Genomic DNA, 26443 nt, shown 5'->3' on the forward strand with positions numbered 1-26443 from the left:
GCAAATGTTTCGCCCATAACTCAACCTAATGACAAATGATATTTTTGTATGTACATTGTACACACGGGCCAACATATGTATCTTTGCGAATCGGTGCTGTTTGTGTGCATGTGGAATATTTGCTTTCACGGAAGTACATAATCGAAATATGTTGAGAAAATCGAAGTACTACAAAACGACTTGGTTATTATTAGGCAAACGAAAAAACACGCCGTAATATAATTTGTTGTACGTTCTGTTTATGTATCAGTGGCAGTCTCATTGTCTCTCAGCTCTGTGTTTTGCCCACACTCCCGTATCGCCAAAGTGCTGCACAACAACGATGACGACGACGACGGGCGAGTGTATGGTGGAGGCGCGCGCGATATTGTTGAATTTCACATGGAATACTAAATGTGACGGTATTGTGCCTATGGTAATTTAATATGGATGATTGGTATGTTTTTACAACAAATGAATTCACACGATTTTGGCTCGAGCGCGCGAGCGCTTAATATCGTTGATTTTGGCTTTCAATTCAACCACCAACCATGCGGCTCAAGTCGACGGAGTCGAAAGAGTGTACAAAAAATATATAAAACAAAAGATTTCCCAATAGAGTGAAAGGGAAAGAGTGAGAGACTACTTCGAGCACTAGTAATTTTCGGAATATTAATTAATTGAATGGTAAATCGACTGTGCACTCTTCGTGTATGCAATAAAATGTAGCAGAATCGGAAAGTGGGTCATCGAAATAACAGCCGAAATGAAAAACGACACGGAAAACGACTTTTATATTAGGATATATAAAGAGTTAGATAAGTGGGCCGTGCGCGGGGCATGATCACATCTCTTTTCTCTCTCTCTTTGTCTTTCTCTCATTCAATATTGTTTTAAGCGAAAAAAAATGTAATAAACCACCGAAAAAAGACTCTTTTCAGCAAAATTGCCTCGCGTGAAAAGTGAAACTGATCTCAGGTAAGGCGACAATGGGAACATAGTTGTTTTGATTTCAACCGGCCAAATGAAATGAAAATGAAACAAAATGGCCTTAACGAGAGTAGACATGATAATTGTGATAATTCCCTCAAATATAATTTTGCTTCATTATAACCGTTAATTTTCTATGCCGCGTTCCGAAAAATACGACGACGGCGAAAGAATTGTATGTACAATGGAGAGAGAGAGGTATTTTTTTCTTTCTTGCCTCACTATTATATATATATCTGTTGTTGGTAATAATAATGGTTATAATGACTATTTTGTTACCGTAACACACACGCCAAATGTGTCTATTCGACTTTTCAAGCAAATATATTCTTTTATTACGCCAACGGAATGCTGAATTCTCTCTGGCTTTCTAGCCATCTCTCTCACGCTCACGCTTACTCTCACACTCTAACTCGACGCCACGATTGGGCTTACGAAAACACCAATTGTACGAAAGCACAACACACCAAATCGCATATATAGCGATTATTATTATGAATATATCGTAAGTGTTTTTTTTTTCTTCTCTTGATCGTCTTCTCCGGCAACGGGGCATGCTGGCACACTCTCTCAAAACTTATTTCCATGTTTTTGATATGGAAATGACAGTGCGGCAGCACACGATTTTTCGATGACTTAACCGATTATGTAAAATATGCAAAGCGACCACAACGAACAGAAGTGAGCTGGATTTTGCTCGACTAAGAAAGACAACGATAGAGAAAGAGAGACAGAAAAACAGCCACGCAAATAATATAATAATTTTGAGCAGCGGTGTGTACTCGCAGATAGATCGACAGCCGCAACTAGTTTAGGTGTTTAATCTTTTTGGACTTTTATTCGTCAGATTGAATTAAACACACTGAATATACAACTGGAACGCCAAGCATCGTTGTCGGTCGTCAACGTCATGCCTCAAAATATTATATTGGCAAATCGGTGTGCCATGATATGCACACAAGTGCATGTGAGAAGGTTTTTCGAACCGCTTGCGTCTCATGAACAACCAACAAAATGTGTAATCGGCCATATCTCTTATTATGAATTGATATAACCGAATTGCAATCTGCGGTAATAGCAACCAAATAGTGTATATAAATTTTCGCTAGAGCATTACGAGATTTCATAACTTCTAATTTTCTATTTGCCAGAAAATTGAATAACACAAGCCAACGATAGAGACAAGATAGAAAAAAAATCGTCCGTTGAATTTGTGTCAGTTGCATATTTGCACTGTTCCAATAGCGCTTCGTGTTTGCTTCTTTATTAGAATGATTTAAAAGAGAGACGAATTGTGTAAATGAAAAAAAATGGAAAAGGAAAATTACAGGTTTTTATTAGAAAACAAAAAATTTCGATTCACGGTGTGCGCGCATTCCAAAATGATAACGAAACGAGCATATAATATTGTGTGTGGTGTAATTGCGCGAAGAAACCACATTATCGCATAAACCAAGCCGCAAAACGTTGAGAAAAAAATCAAACAAAAGTAATCTCATAATTTCTTATTATTATTTTTTTTCATCCTGAACATTTAGTACTTAGACACATTTCACAGGCACAAAGAGTTCAGAGAAAGACAGAGAACGGTTGGGCAATATTAACGAGTTCGAGTTAATTGAGCACTGCAGACGATAAATGAAAATAGACGAACGACACACAAAACACTCAAAATCCCAAGTCTAAACGATGATATAATAGCAAAATGACATAAATGAACGGTTTGGGAGTTCGGTTTCGAACACTGAGTGTGGAAATTGATATGAAACGTCCCATGAAAACAGCTACTTTAGATCAAAGAGAGAGGCTTTAATTAAAATTTCTTGTACATTTGTTTATTCGCAGCTTGAGCAATCGACGTTCATACTGTTTAAACTGTTGCTATCGCTATGGCACCGATGACCAAATCAACAATCCCATCAATTTGTTCTTGTTATCTCGTGTGCGCATTCTCTATTAATTTTAAAACGACAAGAAAAACAGATATGAACAAAACCAACTCATCACATTCACACCATGTGATGGTGCCGAAAAATTATACATATCCTATTTTAATTTGTCACATTTGGCGTAAAACGGTGGCTTATATCGATTTTGCGATTGTTAGGCAATCGACCACGCATAAGATCTGGTATCGATCATTCCATAAATTGGGATTATTTTGTTTACATCAAATGTGATTTTTTTCTCTTACACTTCTGGATAATCAAAAATTCAAATAAAAAATTTGTTTCAAACAATTAGCATTTATTTGGTATTTCCTACGTCAATTGAGACAATGTGCTGATTTTCTGGCATCTCACGATGAATAAATTTTGAAGAACAAAAAAAATCATCTAATTTTATTGCAAAAAATACAAATACTGCACCAAACACCGTTTGGCAATACCCATTGGCTACCATGTGAATTAACACAGTGATCATAATTTTATCAGTAAAGTCCCATTTTGGGCATTCACATAAAAAAAAGGATATATCGTGCCAAGAATATTTTCGACTCGATATTGATTATTATATTTATATTTGTCATTTAATTGCATTGGAGCGTGGATCGTATTTTCAATTGTTGTTTATAACACAGGTCAGGTTAGTTTTTCTCTCTGTCTCTATTCAAACAAAGCACATACATTGATTATGCGAGCAAGCAAACTCATGATAAATAAATCGTCAAACGAGATGAATATCTCTTGGCCATAAATTTAATTCCAGTTATAATTTGCTAGGTCGATAGAGTAGTTGCGGATAGAAAAAAAATAGCAGCGGCAATTCAAACCAACTTCTATCATGATTTAAGCAAAAAAAAAGAGAGGAAAAAAGAGCAAAGCGAATAAAAAAACGGCAAAATAGCAATTGCTGTATATGCGACGATATGATTTTAATTACGAGGCTTTTAAAGTGAATTTATTACAATAATTAATTGAAGGCGGCTTGTAGCCGCTCTTTAGCATTCAAACCATTGCGCTCGCTTGTAGTAATGATGCAATGAGAGAGGCGCGCGCGCGCGAACGCAATCTTACTTTGAACGAGCCCATGCCAGTTTCCATCTGATTCGATATATGGGTGCTCGAGAGAGCACGATACATATAAGGAAAGCGGAAAAAAATATTCATACAATATATACATTGAAATTAATGTCATTTTTGTTTATTGTTAAACTTAAATGGCATTTTATACAATGCTGAGCGATAGCAGCCACATTAGAATTCTTTAAAAAAAAAAAATAAGAAGAGATTGTTCATTATATGAATCATTCGGCCGAATGAGAGAGGGATAGAGAGAGGAAGAGAGAGAGAAACCTAACCAGTTCAGATGATGATCAACTTGTCGATTTCTATTCTATTTTGCTCTCTCTCTCTCTCTCTCTCTCTCTCTCTCTCTCTCTCTCTCTGCCTAACTCTTTCTCTTTATTATTCATCAATTTATGCGTTTCAATTTTAAATTCGCAATGTGATGAAAGAGCAAAAAAAAATAAATCGTATGAAAGAGCAAGAAAAAAAAGAAGGTTCTTGTACTGCGGCACATAAAGTCACCGATCGCATACAGTAGGAAGTGATTCAGCTTAAGATATGCACTGTATATGACGATGTATGCTGCGATATGCAAAAAAATATCTTAAAATGTGTTTTATGTACGTGTGTGCGCTGCTGTAAGTATGACGACATCAAGAAATTCCAATTGAATCCATACAACAAATACCCAACCGGATTGTGAGATGAGACAAACGTAAGCAAAAACAAAAACTATGTGTATACACAAACACACGCTACATTTTCAAGCATCTTAAATTCACAACCGATTCGAACAATGGCAAAATGAAGAAGAAACAAACCGATATCGACGCCATCATCACATCGCATTCACTCGCATTCCAATACACATTCAAAGCATATGATTTTATTCGGTCCGTTCCATAACAATAATAATAATAAGTGATGATCGACTTGAGAGTCACTGTGATTCCGTGTAGGACGGAGTGTATACGGAAATACCAAAAATGAAAAAGCAACGACAACGGCAACCAATTTAGTAACAATATCTTGGTGTCGGTGAAGGAAAAAAAAATCAGCGAGCGAGAAAGCAAACAGAAAACATTCTTATGTCGGTTTTTTTTGCTTGCAATGCGCATAGCCCAATGGTGATCGTTGAAGACCCATGCATTTTAAACATACGCACGACCGCAAAATCTGTGGAGAAAAATACACACACAATAGCATTTGAACTGAAAAATTTACTGTAATTGTAGCACACACTTGTCGGTATCATCGGCTTGTTGTTGCCATTCGTGATGGTGGTGGTGTATGTAGCTCTATCACGTACTCTCATCCGTCGGGTCATTTGTGTGAATTGCTTTAAGCCGTTTCCTTTTCTTCTTTCTTTCTTTCTTTCGAACGACTTTGCGCTTGTCTTAACGCATTATATAGTCTCACATTGTATGCGCTTTGCCGTTTATTCCATATTCAAACAATTTGTACTCACGGTATGAGTTACGTATGATACGGGTTGCCGATGCGGCCACGGACTATTGTATCGTTGTGTGCACTCGTAACCGTTGCGTTTCACTCGTCATTGTCGTTCGTCGGTGTGTGTGCGTGCGTGTCTGAGTATCGAGAATATAGAAGAATCATCGATAGCTCGTTGACTGTTCACAATTTAGTTTGTTTTGAGCAGTTGCGATAGTCTGTCGTCGTCGTTTTGGCTCGACGAAAAGATTATTTTCTTGTGTTTCTTTTGTTTTTACGTTTTTGTTTCTTAATACGGTCTTTATTTTCCGCAAATTAAACCGCAAAGCTTTTAGAATTTTTTTTTTCGTTTGCAAATAAAAAAAAATTTCGAAATTTAAAAATAGAATTCGTGCAAAGCGAGAAGAGAGAGAGAAAAAAAATAAGAAATTCAAATTTACTGCTCATCTTGAGATAACCCAAGTTGTTTTCATGAAAACGTAGCAAATTTTCGTTGGCAAAAAATAATCGTGAACAACAAAACTGAAAATTCTATCAACTCTGGCTGATTTAGTGTGCAAAAAAATACCATTTAAATTGAATCGAAAGACAGAACATTTACAAAAAAAAAAATCTTATCTATCGATATATTCGATCGAAGTGTGAATAATATTGATACAGTTGTCAGAAAAAACATAGTACGAAGATTAAAAAGCAGATATCCACGTGTAATACATGTAAATAGACGTACGCATAAACGAATTAACGAAAAATATTACACGTTTAGTCTTACGGCGCCTAAAAACATTTTTTTAAGAATTCGATCATTTAGTGACGTATACACCACAAGCTGTGGATTAGAAGAGATAGAAATTTTAATAAAAGTGACACATTTACAAAGTTACTCAAACCAGAAAAAAACATTGAAACTCGTCGAAAATTCTATTGTTCTAAGATTGAACAAAAAATATTCGTGATTTAATATAAAAGTGTCAAATGAAAACAATCAATTCGATTGAAATGACTATTGTGAAGACATTTACCGTATTGTATTAAAAAAAATATCAGAAATCGGTATTAAAGAACAATTTTTTTGTGTGAAAAGAACATTTTAAGGAGATAAAGGAACTTCAGCTACTGTGTATTCTTGTCCGATTGGATTTACGGCCATTACAACCAACAATATTGACGAGGTAAGGAAATAACCACATTCACATTCACTTCATATTAAATTCAATCATGTATTTTCATTTTAATGTTGTAATATGTTTTGTTTATCGTTCTGATATGATCATGATGTGTATATGAGATATAAATCATTCGTTGATTACGCGATTTGGTGTGTGTATCTCACAATTTCCAGTCGATTTGAAAGAAAAAAATGCAAATCTGTTCGGCGTATAAATATAAACAGAGAGGCAAGCGAACAAGCGTGCGAACACATGAGATAGTGTATATAACCGTGAATATAAAATAGAAAAAGTATCGCGCGCGCTTACGAAACGTAGTTTGGCAATTAAATTGACTTGCATATTTTTTTTTCGGTCAACACAAAGATTACGAGCGAAGATCAAACAAATGAGCAAATAAAAGAAAATATTTACGACAACAGATCCTATAAAATCACGGAAAGAAGCTGACAACGACGAGTAGCATTTTTGAACGGTGCACCAACACATGTGTATTTTTCATTGTGAGCTGAATCGTGTCGAGTCATATACGCAACGAATTTCTTCCGACAGCGCATAGGTTAAATGGAAGTATTTAGCGAAAAAAAGAAATACTAACGACAAAAACCCGATTCATGCACGCATGTAATAAAAGCACATACATACACAAAATCTCAGAGCCATTGTGGCAATATTTCGTAAGTCATTCCAAAAATGAAACAACAGCATTATGCTGACGATGATGAAATCAACCGAAACTGGATTTTTCATTCCGTCCATACCGAACCCAAAAATGCGAATGAAAGGTTTTGATCCGAAATTCGAATTTGTCTCAACAATTTTAAAACAATAAAAACCGAACCGTAACTATTAAAAAATGAGACATTCGTAAAACCAAGCAGAATTTTGTTCCTCCTTCTTTTTCTTCTGCTCATTAAATGACGTCAATTACTCCTTTCCGCGATATTATTGTTTAATCAGTATTGTGCGGGCGACATTTATATATTTCATTTGGCACACAGTGTTTTGAAAATTGTAATATCATAAATTTTATTGATAACACTTCTTTCTTCAATTTTTTTGCGGAGTTTTTTTTTTTGTTTTCGCACAGAGAAAGACAGACAGAAAAAAGACAGCCAGTTATCTTAAGAAAGCACTTCAGATCAAGTGTGTCTTCTTTACATTTTACTCTATTAGGTTTTCACAACGAATGCAAAGGTTCCATATTTGTTATGACACTTACTGGCACACAAAGTGTCCAGTCAAGTTGTTGAAAAATAAAATAAAAAATCTATAGAAATTGATAAGGTTATACGTAGAGAGTAACGTGTCCAAAACGTGAAATCAAGATTGTATGTATTTTTTTCATTGCGCGAACAATGAACCACAATAAAAGAAGGAACCATAATGAAAACAATAATCGAAATGCGAGGGAAAAAATCGTCATAAAAACGACTCACCGATTTTATTTTATTACAAAACACAAAAATGTTTTAAATTTAACACATAGCGGAAAAAGTAATTATAATTCCTTATTTTATGTGCTCGCATAATCGGTTTTGTATAAGTGTATGTACGAGAGTTATTGTCGTGGCCATATAATTTCATTTTCATCGCACACAAAAAAAAAAGTAAATCAGGTTTAAATGCGTCACATACACAAACAATGGGCCGGCAAATTATATAGCCCATACCGATGTTGAACATGTGTACAGATGCCAACAAAATGGAAGAATAAAAAAAACAACCACACATACACTCTTCATCATTGTCTGTCTCTATTGAATCATTTTATTTCATAACCATATAATCAAGTTGCAGCAAAGGACTTCATAAATGGAGCAAAAGTGTCGCACTACAATCGCAAAACTGATTGAGAAATGAGTTCGGAAAAAAGCGACCAGATGCGATTGCACCGACTCAACGCAACTTGCGTTTACATTTTATTAAGGGGTTAAAGGCAAACAGATTTTCTCATCGTCGTCAATGGAATGCCGTTGACTGATTTTGATCCCTCTCACTCTCTCTGTATCTCACTTTATTCTCACCCCAATTCACAAAAAATATGAACACATTTCCAAAGGGACCTTGTTGTTTTTGTTGTAAGTCGTAACTGCTCAAATTGAAAATGATTATCGTTTATGTTTGTCCTGAGATCCTACTCTGTCTGCCAAACAAAAGAACAAAAAAAATGCAATGAGCGATGAGTGTACGATGCAAATGTGTCAAATCTGTACGTGTGCAGAGCAAGCGGTGTATGAAATGTGCGCTCATAATAAATATACAATACAAGCATTTAGTGGTGGTTCGAAAGAGGGGTCGATGCTGATGATGCGCGCCCGTGCATGCATTCATTTGAAAATGATACCGAAAACCCATTGCGACGAGACAATAATGCACCACCGATGATCACACCGAAACCGAGGGTTGGTTCCGTTTCGGAAAAGAAAAATCGACATCCATATACATGCACATGATTACGACGATTGTTTATCATTGTGACGGAAGCAAACGGAAGAATAAGAGAGTGAGTTTGTGTACGCGTGTCTGTGTGTTTCATGGCAACAAGTGTAGCCGTTTTGTATCTGGGGACTAACAAAACCTAATCGAAATTGTTGTCTCTTCGATTTGGACGAACAAGTGTTTAGTTCCAAGATTATTTACTACAAACTGATGTACTTCCACTTAATGCAAATTCCCTTTTTCTCGGCACATTCAGATTTAAAATGTGTGTGTGTTTGTTGATTTTTTGCCAGTATAATTTAAAATTGTGTATTGCATACTATGCATAACGCATCGATCCCATGAGACTCGACCGTTTTTTCGGCGCTCGGATAATGAATGACAAAACCATTCCGTACGTATTTAATTCATAAAATGGTGCTCGGTATTTTTCAATGAGTTCATCGTGTACATTTTCAACTTCATTGAGCATTTTCACTTACTTTTGGGCCTTTCGGTAACAAACTATTGTCCACATGCTACACTTTGTTTAATGAATTTTGCAAACACACAAAAATGTATATAACAAAAGTAGTAAATCTACGTTTTCGTACATATGTTAATTTTTGTTTTTGCAAACATTGTAAAAGAAACGAACTTGAACTTATAAAAATGAACCTTTCTTACCTTTGTTTCGTGACTTTTATTGGGCCTGGTCAATAGGTATTGCAAAAAATATGCAAATTCATATTCTTTGTCTTATACAAAGATATCTTCCTAATTAAAAGTAATTCAGAAAAAATGTCATAAATGCTATTGCCGGCTTATTGACAAATGCACCGTTTGTTGTGAGAGAAAAACAAATTCATTTCCACAACAATGGTCAACTTTGAACTCAATTTATTCAAAAAAAAAAAACTAATTTAATGAAGCATAGTGTGCCATCGATAAGCTGATGTTAAATGTGAAGTATGTTGATGGCCACCGGAGGAAAATTGGAATTCCTTAACGAGAATATTATTATCTGTCTCTCTATTGTAAGTGAGAAGATGTCCAGTGCATCGTTTAATCCGGTATAAGTACCATTTAATCAGGTATTTAAACGAGAAACAGAATGAAAGAGACGGAGAAAAGGAAGAGAAAGCATCGATGAGAGAGAGAGAGAGATGTAGAGAGAGCGAAACAGAGCAAAGCAACAATATCGATAAACCTAATGTACATAGGAAACAAAAATCCGAATATAGAAGGAGGCAATAATGGAAATGGATATAAATAGGCACTTGGGCTCAAGAGTGCGTTTCATTTCACGAGAAAATAACACAAAAACCGATCAAAACACATGTGTGCACGGCCAGCATAATTCTTGTGAAACCAAGCACACACACACACAGCCAAAAGGAATATATAGATTTAATGAATGGACCACACACTCAAGCATGTACATACTCTGTTCGAGAGCCTTGACTAAGGAACAACAGTTCTAATTATTGTTTTTTTAACCAAATATTAAAGTCCAGCTTTGTTCCATTTTTTTTTTAAATGTTTGAGTACTCTCTCTATATCGTTCGTCTGTTCTGTCATATGAAGCAGGCCGATGCTTTAATTATTCACATTTATAGTCCTGTGACAGTTTATGACATGTGCAAAAAAAACATATCGGTACATTTATTACTCTAGTTTTTGTATTGTTTTTTTTTTTCTTATCGTATTTTATCTAATTTCCGAAATACTTTGAACCGTCTATTTTTGAGATAGACCAAAAGAACTACAATGCGATCGATCATAAAATGTGATCTATAAATGTTACTAAATAAACAAATACTAAATAGATTAAATTCCATGTCAAAAATAAATCCCCGACCGAAAAAAAGGGAGAAAAAAAATTGTGATACGATATACCTGTAGGTTATTTGAAGGTGAAATTCTCTTTTTTTGCATTTAAGGTTGCAAAATATTTCTGTAAACCGAAAAAAAACCTGTAACGAATGTTTTTGTTGGCCAAACGAAAAAGTTTAACCCAGAAATACATAACTGCGAACGAATGAAAGAAGAAAAAATGTGGCCAAAGGACAAAATGTCTGCAAGAACTATGCAATTGTTCACTTTTTTTCTTTGCCATTCTTGAAATTTGGATTTAAAGAATAGATCCTGCTTTGAACAAGCGAAAAAATGGTTCCGTCTTTCATCTCATTTTCAATTGTCAATTTCAAGAGCTAACGCACACTCAAGTTGTGAGCCAGTTTTAAAAACACACACACACGCTTTGAATGTGGCACTCTCTCTCTCTTTCTCTTTCTCTTTCTCTCTCTATCCCACTCTATCGATCATCATCATCATCGCAACAGTCATTAGATGAAAAAAATAAACTGAAGACGAAACGATCGATGTTGTTTTTCTCTCCTTGTTCTAAACAGATGGAGATTTTGACCCCCTACGAAGCTGTGCATTCAAGTAGAATGAATGGGGATAAAACTCAATAGACATGTACTTAAGAAGATGGAAGAATGCCTGAAATATCCCGAAATTGAATGCATTGTTCTAATGTTCGGATTACATGTCTATGTTTGTGTAGTTCACATGAAATTTCCTAAAAAAATTATATCCGAAAATTGTAATCGTTGTTGGTTCGATGGTGGCAATGATAAAAATGAATTCATTGCGATGAAATTGCTTGCACCGAGAAATCAGTCTAATAGCACACACACATGAAAACCAAATAGAGTTATTATACAATTTGTCTTGTCTTATCTGTTGTGTTACAACAAATGGGGTTTTATCTATTTCCTGATAGCAATGATACATTTCACAGAATAAATGTTGTTTTATTTGCGAAATTGGTGGAAAAAAACTACCGAACGTGATTTTGGGACTGACGAAGTGGCGATGAGAAAATAAACATTTGTTCACATTTGATATTTAATTTTCCGGAGAAATGTTCTTCGGTCAGTTTTTTTTTGCTTTCGAAAAATGAAAATAGTGTTTGACCGGTGCTGATGTGCTGCAATGTAAAAAAAATCAAGTTGATTTTCTACGTATTTTTCCCATTGTTGAAGTGTGTTTGCTTGTTTGTTTTTTCTTCCCTCTATTTCATTGCTTGTTCCATTGTCATTCTTGAGTGCATTGTGTATGTGTATCCATTTTTTTTTGTTCAATCGTATTTTACGTGTGTGTTTGGTTGTTTTTCTCTCGGACCATTAATACTTCTAGCGCTTCTCTATTGACAATTCACAAACACACACACATACACATATTCAAAAATGAGATGGCTTTTGGAAATATCTGTTGCTGCTGCTGTTGTCGCATTGTTCCAGTAGTTGACGAATTCAATATAGACACTTCACACCATTTGAATGCACCTCTGTATTATTCCGTTTCATTGTGTACTTTCTGAAATGCTCAGAGGATCATATGTCGACATACAACAAACACTTAAGTGCTTTCTTTTCTGATTTGTTGTGTTTTTTTTTTGTCTTTCACTTGTGCATAGTTTTATTTCGTCTCTTGACAATTGTTTGCTAAATAACTAAACGCTCTTTTCGGCCATTTCCATAGAGCCGCTCTCAAACATAGACCGGATAAACGCATTTACGCTCTTTGAACGTATACAAACACACATTCGATCGATTTACTGCGTGTGTATTTTTCAAAAAGCATTCAATTTCAATGTATAATTGACAAACATGATGCGAAAATTAAACACACAGACAGGCAAACGAAGAAAAGAAGACGCATCATTTTTAAGCCAATAGCGCACCATCGAAATGTTTCAATGAGCACTCGGTTTTTGCGTATATTTGTCAAAGGTCTATTTGACCAATTCTCTCCATTATCCTTCGTTTTGATGCGACAAGCGAAACACCATTTAACTCACCAGTCAGAAAGTTTGAACAATAAACACAACAAACAATATGGAATCGTTTCTCACTTTGTGGTTAATTGTTTCTCTCTCTCTTCTTTTTTTATTTCTCTGCTGCTCTTCTACTTCATAATACGGCTTTGTCGAATTTTTCGATCATCGATTCTGGGAAATCTCATCTTGGTTGCGCTAGGTGTGTAGAATATACACTATAGATGGTCTTTGCTCTTTGCTTTAGCCGATCAATATTTTCGATATGTAAACATATTTACTCTGAACGAAAAAAATGTGAGATTTTTTTTCTTCTTCGCCAAAGCAAAAATAGCGAGAGATTTACTGGGAAAAAAAATTGGGTTCATACGTCAAAACACAAAAATTCTTATTTGTTTACACTTTTATGGGCGCTGGCATTTATCGATTTAAAAATGTCTCGCTTTTCAAATTATCGCGCTTTTATCGTATTTTTCAGTTATAAAAAAAGAAAAAAAAATGAGAACAATGATTTTTTCTTGTTATTGAAAATGGTGCGTATGATAAAAATTTCCGCACAATCAACTGATTGTAAGTGCATTTAATCATCGGAAATGCCTTGTTGATTGTTATTCATTTCGCCAAAATACCGTGCGACAATTTTATGATCAAATGCATCCCCCACCACTACGTATGCTGTTTATAAACAACTGCCTGATTACGCAAATTGACGTCTTTGCATCATTTTACAAATGCACATTTTTAGCTTTTGTTATTCATTCATATCACATTTAATTTACAATTCTGATTTTGATCTGTTTATAGAAATAACAAAATGAGCCAAAACAGATCACGTAAGAAGACTATGATGCTATTTACTTTAATTGGACAGACATAACATGTTTTGTGTCAAATGCTGTTTCTTTATATTATTATTATTCTTTTTCTCGTTTTTTTCTTTTTCAAATCGTAAGTTGAATGTGCTCAGCTAAACAAAGTTTGATAAACACAATGAAACGATTGAAAACATGTTTATGCAAAGTCATGACATGCAATAAGCGACACACATTTTTTTTGAGGCTGCTGTTAAAATGATAAAATGCTGAAACAAAATTTCCATACAAAACGAAAAAAAAAATGAAATGATCAACAACAACATCAGCACGTCGGCGACTTCCTTCAAGATCAATCTCAATTCGATATATAAATTAAAAATACATAAAAAATCACCACACAATCGCCGCTCCGTGTCTCTCTTCCGTTGCGAGTGTTTTGAAAGGGGACAAAATGTTGCAATTTTTCGAAACACACATTTTATTTTCAACGAAATCTCTTGCGTAAAATCGTAATGGAGCTCGTTTTTGTGTGCGTTTTTTTGTTTTGTTTTGTTTTTTTTTTTTTTCATAAATCGCAGGCGAAGATTAAATTTAAGTGTTGAAAGTCGCATTCGTCATTTATTTGCATGTAACAACATGTTGTTGCTTAAAATGAAGGAGAAAAAAAATGGCGAGCAAAAATGTTTTTTTTTTTCAACTTTTTCATTATGATTCAGTGCATTGTTAGTGCATTGCGTTATGCGAATATATACAAAATGTCAAGTGATGGAATATAGCAAAGCACAAATTACTAGAGACGCACGATTTATGCAGAGAGACGTTAAATCGCAGTTTCAACGCAATAAAATTCATTTCAAACCAACGAATTGCACAAATGCGCGACGGTGTCTGTGAATATGCCCTTTTCCTCTATTTTTTCTGCTCTCGTAAGTTGTAAAACGGTAGAGATCGATATTTCTGTTTCGAAAAATCATTTGCAGTTGGCATTTTTTCTCTCTATAATTTCACATAGATCGATGAATCTCGAACACAAAACTCAATGGCTGCAAATCGATGGTTTGTTATTAAAACACGACATATACTAGATGTATGTATGTTGTTTTATTGAAAGGTCGCTCGGAGATGAAGGGTTTTTTTTTTCATTATTCCACTTGATTCTCTTTTTCTGTTGTCGCTTGTTCTGCGCTGATGTAGCATTTGCAAACGAGAGAGTTGTCGCAATTCATTTCATGAATAAATAAATAATAAAAAAAATTATTAAATACTACACAAGACGGAAGCAATTAAAAGCACACTGGCAATTTAAATATATACATACAGACATAAAGACGTAATCATTCATTTCTTACTTCTGTTATTGTTTTGTTTTTTTTTTCTTCTATGTTTTTGTACTCTGAACTCTTATGTCTCACCTCATATGTGTTTGTAAATAGTGTATCTTTTATTAATTGAATTCAATGCAATCGATTCGGGTAGTGATCGAAAAAGGAAGCGAAAAACTAAAAATGGCGAAAAAAACAAATATCGTTCTATTGACCTGAAACACATCAAAATGAGAAGAAAGAGCAGAGAAAGCAAAACGGTGATGAGAGTTTATGAGATTAAACGTAAGCGGAAAACGATTCAGTAGGCACAAATGGGCTAGCAACAAATAGCGCATAGACAAATGCGCGCAACTTGCATGACAGTAAAGTATCTCTCTTCTTATCTGTCTCTCTTTTGCACTCCGATTAAATTCTGAATCAGAATAGATGCTCTGCACCGGAATCAATCTCTCCAACAATCGTGCGCAAAACTTCTTTAAATTCAATAAAGAATGACCGGTTGTCTTGGATCGATCAGTGTGTGTATGAGTCGACAAAGTCAAATCAAATTATCGTTCACACAATATGTTGTAAAAATTGTTTGAAAATATTGAAAAAATCATTTCACAAATTGTATACGTGTATATGCCCTGTCTTGTATGTATTGACTACACAGCGCAAAATAAATCCAATACATAATGTAATTTACTTCCGCATTGCTCTAAAAACAACAGTACAACGTCATATCTGTAGTGTATTTTTCACTTCTCTCTTCGTTTAGTTTGAGCGGGCACGATTTCAAGCGATTGGCAAGAATGAGAAACGACTACGCCAAAGTCGCCTTAGTTTTTCGTGTATATAGAAGAAAAGAGAAGAGAAGAAGAAGAAAAAAGTTGTGATCACGACAATCAACTGATCGAGTATTTTCTTAAAACATATTTCTACTTTTCTTGATTCCTGACTTGAGTGCGCGCACTTTGTATATATCGATTGTGCTTTTGCACAGAGCTATTTTCAGCAGTATGTATTTATTGTTTGTCGTTGTGAATTTTGTGCTGTTGTTGCTTTGTACACATAATATCGCGTTCTATAGAGAGCTGTTGTGTTGTGCGCGCGCTGCGTTCGCATATTATATTATCTGTCTTGTCTGTTTATTCGTTCGTTCGTTCGTTGTACGGCAAGAAATATTACATGTTTGATTCTTTTGAGCGCGCGCGCGCTCTCTCTCTTCCTCATTCAGCATATTCTTTTTTTTATTGCATGTTTTTTGTGTGTTTGTGTCGGTTCCGCGTAGAATTGGCTTATTTTTATTACATCGCATCCGCATGTTCTGTTCCTGTTTCTGCCAAACGAAAGATGAAGAGAAATAAAAAAAAAATGGCAAGAATGATGATGATCAAGAGGAGCAGCAAAAAAAAAACAGACTCACGCCAATTTTATGTTGCTCTCTTTCTCGCTGCTTCACAATCGGTTTATGCAACGTAAATTTTGTTTCGCATTTGGATTTTCTTTTCAATTCTCCGTTAAATTCATTTAAATCAAAATCCTAATGGGTCGTTTTCTCGTTTTATGACTCAGCCCAATTCGTTGTCGTGGTTTTCGTTTGATAATTTTCGGCACGAACGATAATTGGATCGTTTTCATTTTTTCGACTTCTATTTCTTCTTATCCCCCGCGAAATTGAAAATACAAAAATGATTCAAGGTTACCACATAATCGGTGTAACGATGATCGTCGCAAAAAAACACATTTTAATCGTTTCTCGCTGTGAGTGATTTTTTTTTTTGCGAAATTGCAATGGCTCAATTCCAAATGTGTGTGTGATTTGAATGACGATTTATTTCGGAGAAATTAACGCATAACACCGCATGAAACGCTCATTGGATTTTTAATTAAAGTGATCACTGCTTCATTTCATTTTATTATTTGTCACATATTCAATTTGATGGGCTTTATATGACAACATATAAGTGACGCAATACAAGCCGAATACGAAAAAAAGCAGAAAAAAACTCCACCAATAAAATGAAACAGTGAACAGTTTTTTTTAAATGAATAAAGAAAAAGAAATTCAACAAAAGAACAAACAAAACTCAGCTAAACATTTCAACATATATTTTAATTTTATATTTTTCTCTGTTTTCAAGCGCGTTAATTACTATTATCGCTCCGCACACAAACAATTTCCATTTTGAAGCGAGAAAGAGAAAAACCCGAAAAATTGTAATGTTTTATTTAATTATCAACAGAAGTCATTTGCGTATGCATAAATGAGTTTTTTTTAAAGAGCGTAAGACAGGGCATCGATCAAGAGGGATCGCGCAACTTAATGCGTTTTTTTTATTTGACTTTTCAATTTGCTACAATCATCAGATCCATTTTCGTATTTCCATTTTGGTCCTCGTTTGTTTGAGTTTTGAAATGCATACATACGGCAAACACATGCAATTCTCGTGCAGCACATGCACACTTTTGGTATCTGTTCTGGCACTACCGAAGGAAAAACAACAAAACCCAAAGAAAAAAAATATGCAAACAAAACAAACGTTTAAATATAAACTTGATGAGATGGAAAAACAGCTAAAAATATTTATCATTCTGCTACTGAGCATGCTCTTTCTCCTTCTGTTCCAATGCTATTGTTGGCGTTTATTTCGGATATTGTGCGGTTTTTTTCTTCGTCTTTAGAAAAAAAAACAGTTTCATTTTCAATATCATCATCCGCATGTGCTGAGTCGTGTGTTTTACCACGTTTAACCACGCGACACACGCTGACAAGACATGACCCTGTGTGCATGGCAACGGTTGCATACGTTAAAAACAAAAATCACATAAATGTGCGCGCTCGAAAATTACTCCATTGTTGGTGGCTCATCAAATAAAATTCAAAACATACACAAGATATAAATTTCATCAGCCACTGTCTTATTCGGGTGTATTATCAAAACAAAAAAGTAAAATAAAAAAAAAACACACATACTTAGCAACGGCATAGCCAAAAAACAAGATATATAGAAAAAGAAACAATGCACACCGAATGAAGAAAAAAATCGGCGAATAATTCGAAAATGACAGAAACGACAAGGAAAAAAGTCGCGTTTTCATTTTTCTTGTTTGCTTGACAGAATTTGATTCTGATGACTGGTTTTCCGGGAAATGCCTCATTTTCTTGTTTCTTGCTTGTCTTTCGCTTTTCGAATGTACTCACCTCGCGCTTATACTCTTCGCAAACCGATCACATTCTTTCTTTATATCGTTTTTTTTTTGTGTTCGTCGACATTGTTGTAGCTGGTGGCCGCTGTTGCTGTTGTTGTTCTCTCGCCGTGCAGTGTGCATTGCTGTTATTATTCGTCAAAATTTACTTTAAAATGTGTGTATACAAATATATATAGCATATGTAAATTTGTTGTTGTCAAGAGTTCTCGCTGTCTTTCTGTTATTTCTCCTCGAATTGTTTTCTTCGGTGTTTGCATGCATGCAACACATGACTAAGTGCTACGTTTTCATTTTTTTTTTTTCTTTCCATTTCATTTCATTTCGTTTCGTTCGATTTCGAAAGTCACAGCAAATATTGTAAAATATTGTTATTTATCCTCAAAGGTTTTTTTCCCAATTTCGAATGGTATATTTTCCAAAGAAATCTGCTTTCATCTCTTGGCTTTTCTACCATTCTCTTGCACTTCGAAAAAATTAAAACTAATTGAAAAATAGATGCGGTCTTTTAGACCTCCGATAAATAAATTATCACATCGCACTTGAAGCAATTTTCGAAAAAAACACACATCATATGACCGATGGTACCGACGGTATTCGGTGCACGTTTATGGTTTTGTCATTAAAAACATTCAACGATTCTGACGATTCGATGTTTGTGTTCCGCTTGTACGATCTATGATTTTGCTGCGTCAAGTGGTTTGTTTTTCATCCATCTGAACGAAAAAAAAATTCTAAATGCGTTTTTTTGTGATAAAATCATGTTCTGATTCAAGTTAAATTCCAATACAACAACTACCACTTGACAAACACAAAATCTAATTTAAAAATGAGAATCATGTTCGCAGATTAAGAAACGGCCTGCTCAAGTATTCAATCCAAATAACACGAGATCAAACATCAACGTCACACACAATTTCAAGCGGAGAGCCACATAAAAAAAACACACACACTTCCTTATGACAACCCAAAACAATTTTGTGCGATCTTTCAACTTGAAAAATGATCGTAGACATAAAGCGAGGAAGAAAAAAACATGACAACCTGACTGAAGTAGCAAACTGACGTCGTCGTCGACAAAAGAGAGAACAAATGATCAGCAATGACTAATCGAAATCAATTCAGTTTATTATAATAAATTATAATTAGAATTGGTTGTTTCCGTAGTGTGGAACGGGTTGAAAGAGTGAGAGAGAGAAAAAGATCCGAACCATGTGTGTATGCAGAAAAAAATTCCAGAATTTAAACCGTCTATGTCCTTTTCAAGCGCAAAAAAAAAAAAATAAAATTATTTATGACTGAGCATGACTAATGACTTCGTTTAGCAAATAAAATAGTTTTGGGTTTCAGGTCCGGTTTCAGTATGTATACATTCAATTCCATTTGATGATCATGCTGAGCAATCTTCAGCGTTTATTAGTATCAGATGTTTTTCCGCAAAAATTTACTGTGCGACCGAGACAGGAATTTCATATCAAATATTTCCAAAGTACAATGAATATAAAAAAAAAATATCCTTAATTACGGCTTTATGTCCGAATGCCTCGACGAATTTATGGAATTTCAATTTTCAAAAAAAAACGAGAACCTTTTCGAATACATTTGTGGATTTTAATACAAGACATTTTGTAGGCGTTGAATGTTATCGTCTAAATCCTTTTTAATAAATTCTCTCAATCTCTCTATTCAAGAGCTACACATTAAGATCTCCTATAATTATAAGCACGTTATAAAAAAAGAGAATTTCGTTACGTTTTTTTTTTGTTGTTGGTGTTTTATGCGTGTTTTTTTCCTCTTCTACTCATATTCGTTTGTTCCATGGAATTTCAAACGGGTTAGAAAATGAGCGTGTCGACAAAGCGCCTCATTTGGATTCCATGCGGCTTTCATGTTCCTTTCGTCATCTCTCTTTTTTTCGTGGTTGAGCGTTTCTTCTTCACTTGAAAAGGAACTCGAAGTGAAAAAAACACACTCATCATTTCTGAAAGTTGAGACGACTCCAATTGTTGCTCTGTGTCGTTTTTTTTTCTTTATTTTTTTCGACGAAATCTATTTGAAATAGCATACTAATATGCATGTGCGCGATGCGATCATTATCTTCAAGAGAAAGAGATGCTCTCTTTCTCTCACTCAACCGTAATCAAAAAAAAAATCGAGAGAAAAAAAAAGAAATTTTAAAAAGAAGGCACAAAGAAACTCATTTAAAACAGCCCGATCCAGAAGTGGCTCAGGGAAAGAAGAAGAAATCATGATAATTATATTTCACTATCAACATTAAATTTGATATGCGAGTAAACCATTTTATAAATATTATCGATGATAAAAAAAAACAAGAACCCAAAACACCGTACGAGTTCATTGAAACCACGGTCATGATGGTTCCACTAATTCGATTTTCATTATAATTTTAATCGATTGGAAAAGAAAAGAAAAAACAAAAAATCATTTAATCAGAACACAAAGTCCACAAACCTGGAAAACCGCAACAAGTGTGTGATTCAATATTTCGAAATCGTATGTGTTTTTATCGGATTTCGGAAAAAGACCAATTCAATTCCATGTTCGCTGTAATCAAAACAGATATCAATTTCGGTGCCGTTTTTTCACTTCTCTTCCTTTTAATTGTATGCATCAGCCATTTGCACAAAAAAAATTGAACGACAGAAGAAAAAATGAACAAAAGAGGGAAAAAAATTTGTTCAATTCGGCGCGGTCATTGTGCGATTTCGTGTATAGATTTGCCAAATAAGCGGCAAAATAAATAAATCTGGTCGACGAATGAATAAAAAAAATTGTCAATTTTAGCACAAGTATGTTATGAATTTGCGATTGCGATCAAATTTTTTTTTATTATTATTATTCTTGCCTGTTCCGTCAAATCTATGTGAAAACACACATATACTCTTTCCTGAAATGTAAATATTAAAATAAAATATTTAAATAAAATTCAAATATTTAAGCTGCCATTTTTGTGTATGTGCGCGTGGAATCATTCTTGTCAATTCAGCGACGAAACAAAAAAAAAAGTGTCAAGACAAAACCGACAGAACAATCACAAAAAAGAATCGCATTTTCTAAGCTAAACTCCAAATTAAAATATCAACAACATCAGCAGCTCCATTAATTGAGCACATTTTTAGATGTTTATTTTCAGAAAATAGCCAGTGTCAATGACTTCTGGCCGAACTGATTCAAATAAATCGATTGTTTGGACTTTCGATATATGTGTGAGTTGATTGTGTTGATTAAAAATTCACATTAATAAGCAACGTCATAAAATGTGTGAAATGGAAAACGAACTCGCATGAAAAGTGAAGAAAATTATGTGTCTGACAACAATCGGTGTTGCAAGACATACACTCACTGAAAAACGGTTTAAATGTGATAAAACGAAGACATTTGTATGCAAAGTTCAAAATTGAGATAGAATGTGATGAAACAGAGAGGAGAGACTGTTGCTTTTACCGGTTGTTAATTTGTTTGATTTAACTACTGTGTCTCCGTTGACGGTGTATTTCGATTGTTTCTTTGGTTATTTGTGTAGACGATGAGATTAGATGAACACACGAAAAAGGGAAAACAAGTGTAGTGAGTCGTTCTTCGTTCGATTAGACAAAATCTCGTATTCACCCGAGAAAAAAAAATTATTAATTCCAAAACAATGGCATCGGATTTCGAGATGTAGATTGGTTGATGAGGTTAGTGATTCATCATCGGGTCGACAATAGAATAGATTTGTTTTAAGTAGCCACTTGACTGTTGGACGCCAGCACAAATGAAATGAAATGGCTTGAAGCCATCTCTCTCTTGATAGAGAGTAACTATTGCCGACATGCCATGGGTGCTAGAAATTGAAAATGGTAATGAAGACGGGGTAAACGTTGAAAATTAGACGGCAATCAAATACGAACTCCAAACCAAGCCAACCGACCGGTCGACCGACAGCAAAATGTGCATATGGAATCACGAATCGTTTCTCACTCTAATTATCTGCAAATTTGCAAACAGAAAAAGACACTGTTTAAATCACACACACACATACCCACAGTACTATCCAATATGATCGGAATGATTATTTCGGTTCTTGAGCTCTTTGTTCGATTGATGTTGGTTCGTTTTTCGACCAACCGTCCGACGATCATTTCCAAACGATATAATCGGTTCGGTGCTTCGGGCCAAGTCAGGGCTAATTTCATACGCTTTGACCGAATCGTGGAAATATATATATTGAGAAAATTATCATCGCACAAAAGAAAAATCGTTCAAGAATCCGGGCATCTTTCGTTCTTACCGTTTTTTTCGAAACGCTTACCATCTGATTTATTCATGCGTAATGCGTGTATAATGAATGCCTTTTTAAAACTCTTTGCTACTCGAAAAATGTTTATCGCTTTAACTATTTAAAAAAGTGGATGTAAAGAGTCAAGTCTCTTTCTCTCTCTGCATATCTATCTATGGAATGATTGTTTTGTTCTCGCGCTATCGTGCCACAAAATAGTTTTGAAAAGCGTTTCGTATCGAATCGTCTCATTATGAAAATAATGTGGTGTGTGCCTTGGTTAAATGTGTGTTTTCTTCATTATTTTTGATTATCATCGTCGAAGTCTTCGCGTCTTTCTAATATCGTTCGATAATAATGGAAACAAAAGCACATAAATATACAGATTTCTTCTTCTTTTTTTTTGTGTGTGTAAAAGAGAATCATTTCCATACCAATTATTATGCAGACAACAAAATCCGAAATGGACCCGTCGCGATACACATTAACGTAACAATCATTTCAACAACCGACCAGAGAAAAAAGAAGCATCGAGGCAATCGAACGGTAGAAAAGATCAAGAATAAACCATCAACTGATGTGAATAGTTTCACATTAACGATTATATTTTTTTCTCTCGATTGCATCTCATTTTTTTGTGCCGTCATTTGATGCTTGTTGTTGTTATCATAGCTGACAGCCGAAAAATGAATCTTTTTTTCGTTACACATGCCTTTGTATCGGTCATAAGTGTCAGAATGGCAATTCTCGGCAACAGCTACTTTTTGACAGACCAAAACAAATAAAAATCAAACAAACAAAAAAGGTTAAATAGGTTCGTTTGACTGAAGTGGAGCACAAATCATGAAAAGCCAATGAAATGAGATTTAAATGCATAACATTGGTGAAGAGTATGTGACCCATGTACACATGAATTGTGCTTGAAAAGAACATGTTTTCTATTTAAAAATGGACTTCACGTCGTACCGCAAAGTGTTTGCTTAAAATGCTACTTTGTTCTTTAAATTGCACACCCGTCTTAAGACCATAGGGTCTCTTTTTCTATTGCCACGTTCCAAGTGTGAAGCAAACAAATTACATGTACAAATTTTTCACTTGAACATAGAATTCAATCTCAACCAAATTGATCGCCTTTGTTGAAGAAAAGCAAAAACGAAAAATGTTTCGAATTCGTTCGAAGCATACTTAAATCTATTTAAGTAGTGAGAAGTGAAGAGAGAGAAAAAAAATGGTTGAAAACATGGAAACAAATAGCAGAAAAGCACGACGATGAATCGACAATTCAAGAGATAATAGACAAGACATTTGGGAGAGCGAAAAAAAAAATCAAACGAAACAAGGAAACAATGTTTTTCATTCTTTAGAGTATGCTTTTTTTTTGTATGGCGCGCGCATATTTTTATTTTATTATGATTTTTTTTGTCGATTCTTCGCAGTGAACTGAAAGAGATAAAAAGAGTTTAAAGAGCACGTAAATACACAGTGAAAATTCCGCTTCGTATGTAAAGCAAACAAACCATACACAAACGGTTTTTTTCTTCTTTTTTTGAGTTAAATAATAAACTCGTAAAAAGTAATTATTACATACGCACGTGTGTGTATAAAATGCTAACGTGAAAAAGTTAGAGAAACGGCATTTAGCTTGGCTCATCTGAAAATGAGCCAGCGAAAAATCCATAACGAGATCTCTCTTAACGATTAAACAAAACAAAAAAAACCACAGAAAAAAAAACACATAATGTAATAAAGTGTTTGAAAACCGCATTTAGTGAAATATGCTTACAATTTTAACAGTTTCTTCTTCTTTTTCTCATTTCAGACAAGCCGCTCATCTTTGAATAAATTTGATGTAAGTTTACCAATGCGCTCTTTTATGCAATCTAAAATATATATTTTCCTCTCTTTTTTTTGAAAAAAAAAAAAAAAAAAAAAATTTCTTGAATACTACCGCGTGCGAGATGTACAACTCTTCAGTATTGCTTCATGTCAAAATAATTATTGTGTATTTTTTTTTTGTTGTCTGAAAATGAGACTCTCGTTTACGAAATTCTCCAAAGAGACAGTGAATGTTTACTTTAAGCGCTTTTTCCCAATTAGTTTCAAAGCTGTTGTAATGTATGCGTACGCGTGATTGCGTTTTTTTGTCTTTTCTCTTGGTGCTGCATGAAAACAAAACGACATTCCAAAAAATATATATATGCAAGACTCTCTTTTTCTCAGTTGGGACTCTATTCAAATGTAGTTTCTATTCGCAAAAAGAACTCAAAAAGTGTGCATCGAACTCCAAGCCTTTTCCGCAAAGGACGGTCTTTTTCCACCGAACTTAGTTTCGATGTGTCGCAATTAATATAAATCTAAATCACAAAACCCTCATTTTACAAAGGTGCGTTTTCTTCTTCTTTTCATCTCACAAAGGTGAGTCTGAAGGCTGTCTAGTTGATGAAACATAGAGCTACAGTGAAAGGCACAGCATGAGTTGCTGACAAGACAAAACGATTTTGCCAAAATAAGAAGAAAAAAGATGAGACGCATGCAGGAGGCTATTGGCTTGTTCCGTATTATATTCGATGATGTTATACCCGATATCCGATTACATCTTGCAAATTCTACGCATTTTTTTTCTTTCCCGATGTTGATGGATGATAAAATTGATGCTCTTAATTCAATGCAATCAGGCATTTGATCAAATTCTTGTGTGTGTTGTCAAAAGATGATCCATTCCATTATCTTGTCTTCTGCCAATAATCGTAATACTGGCCTCTCGTAACAAAACACAAATATTTTTTACTCAGTCGACAACAGCAAAACAAAATATATATAAAAAAAACGTGGCATCTGCGATTGGATCTCTTTCACTCTCACGCTCTTTCTCTCTCTCACAACAAACAGAGATAAATAAATTCGCATGATGCAACGAACGATGTGTGGTTATTTTTATAGTTCATTCTATTTTTAAAGTGAAAAAAGGTGTTTTTCATTTATCTTGATCGTGTCGTATTATTTTTTTCGTCATCTCATTTTGCATTGTTGAGATGCAGTTGATGAATGCTTTTTTTATAGAGAAAAAAAGTCTGAAAAAGAAAAAATCGGCAATACAATGCTCAATCAAGTATTTCAAATTGTCTATTTGATTCGGTTGAAAAGATCAACAGTAAATCATCAACCACCATATCACATCATCATCCCAATAATGTGAGAGATTCTTTGGCAAAATATACAAAGGTGTTTCAAGAGGTCGAAATAATATAAAAACACAGACAGCGATCCCTTCTACGGCACAGAGAAAGACGGATCCTTTCCTTGGAAACAAGGAACTGTAACATGCTCTTGTTGATTGAATGAGTTTATAAACGTAACACAAAACATCAAAACATCGATTTGATAGAGTCTCGGAAGACAACACACATACTTCAATTGTCATGTTTATCATTTAAAACAAGCATCGCATGAAAAAAAAAAAACGAGTGCACAATAAAAGTTATATGACAGATTGAAGTTGAAGTGGTTGGCGGCTTTACAATGCATCGATGCTAAACAATGACCGAAAAAAAATTGTTGAACGAGAACAAAACTGGCAAACATGTTGTGCCTGATTATATGAACTGTTCACGTTAACAGTGAAAAAGAGCCTTGACAAGCCAATACCGAACAAAGGCCAGAGAGATACACATAATAAACAGGATGTCGTATTATATTCTCAACATTTTTAGTAATATAGTAATTTATTATGATTTCTGGTGTGTGTGCATGTCATCTTTTTCTTCGTGTCAATCGTTTATTCCTGCCAACTGTTCGCCCTTTTCACTCGCTCGATTCCGAAATGTCCATTTTTCTCTTTATCGAGGATTTTTTTTTATTGAAGCGCTCTTGTTCTCCGCGACGGCATATTAAGCGTGTAATGCATAACGAATGTGCAAATTGATACAATGAATTCCGATGGTCTTTGATATTCAACAACAATTTATT

At 34.6% G+C, this 26443-nt stretch overlaps 1 protein-coding gene across 1 annotated transcript in view; it reads left to right on the forward strand.

Moving 5' to 3' along the window:
* Positions 1 to 5640: 5640 nt before the first annotated feature.
* The window catches only part of LOC116336930 (ets DNA-binding protein pokkuri), a 43227-nt gene continuing 22424 nt past the window's right edge, over positions 5641 to 26443 (forward strand). The window contains exons 1-2 of the mRNA XM_031761157.1: positions 5641 to 6601; positions 24297 to 24326. The gene's annotated coding sequence lies outside the window, so the exon portion shown is untranslated. The remainder of the gene's footprint in view (positions 6602 to 24296; positions 24327 to 26443) is intronic.

This window comes from Contarinia nasturtii, unplaced genomic scaffold (genome assembly GCF_009176525.2).
Source record: "Contarinia nasturtii isolate CC-2019 unplaced genomic scaffold, AAFC_CNas_1.1 Cnas_scaffold_220, whole genome shotgun sequence".
Classification (NCBI taxonomy): Eukaryota; Metazoa; Arthropoda; class Insecta; order Diptera; family Cecidomyiidae; genus Contarinia; species Contarinia nasturtii.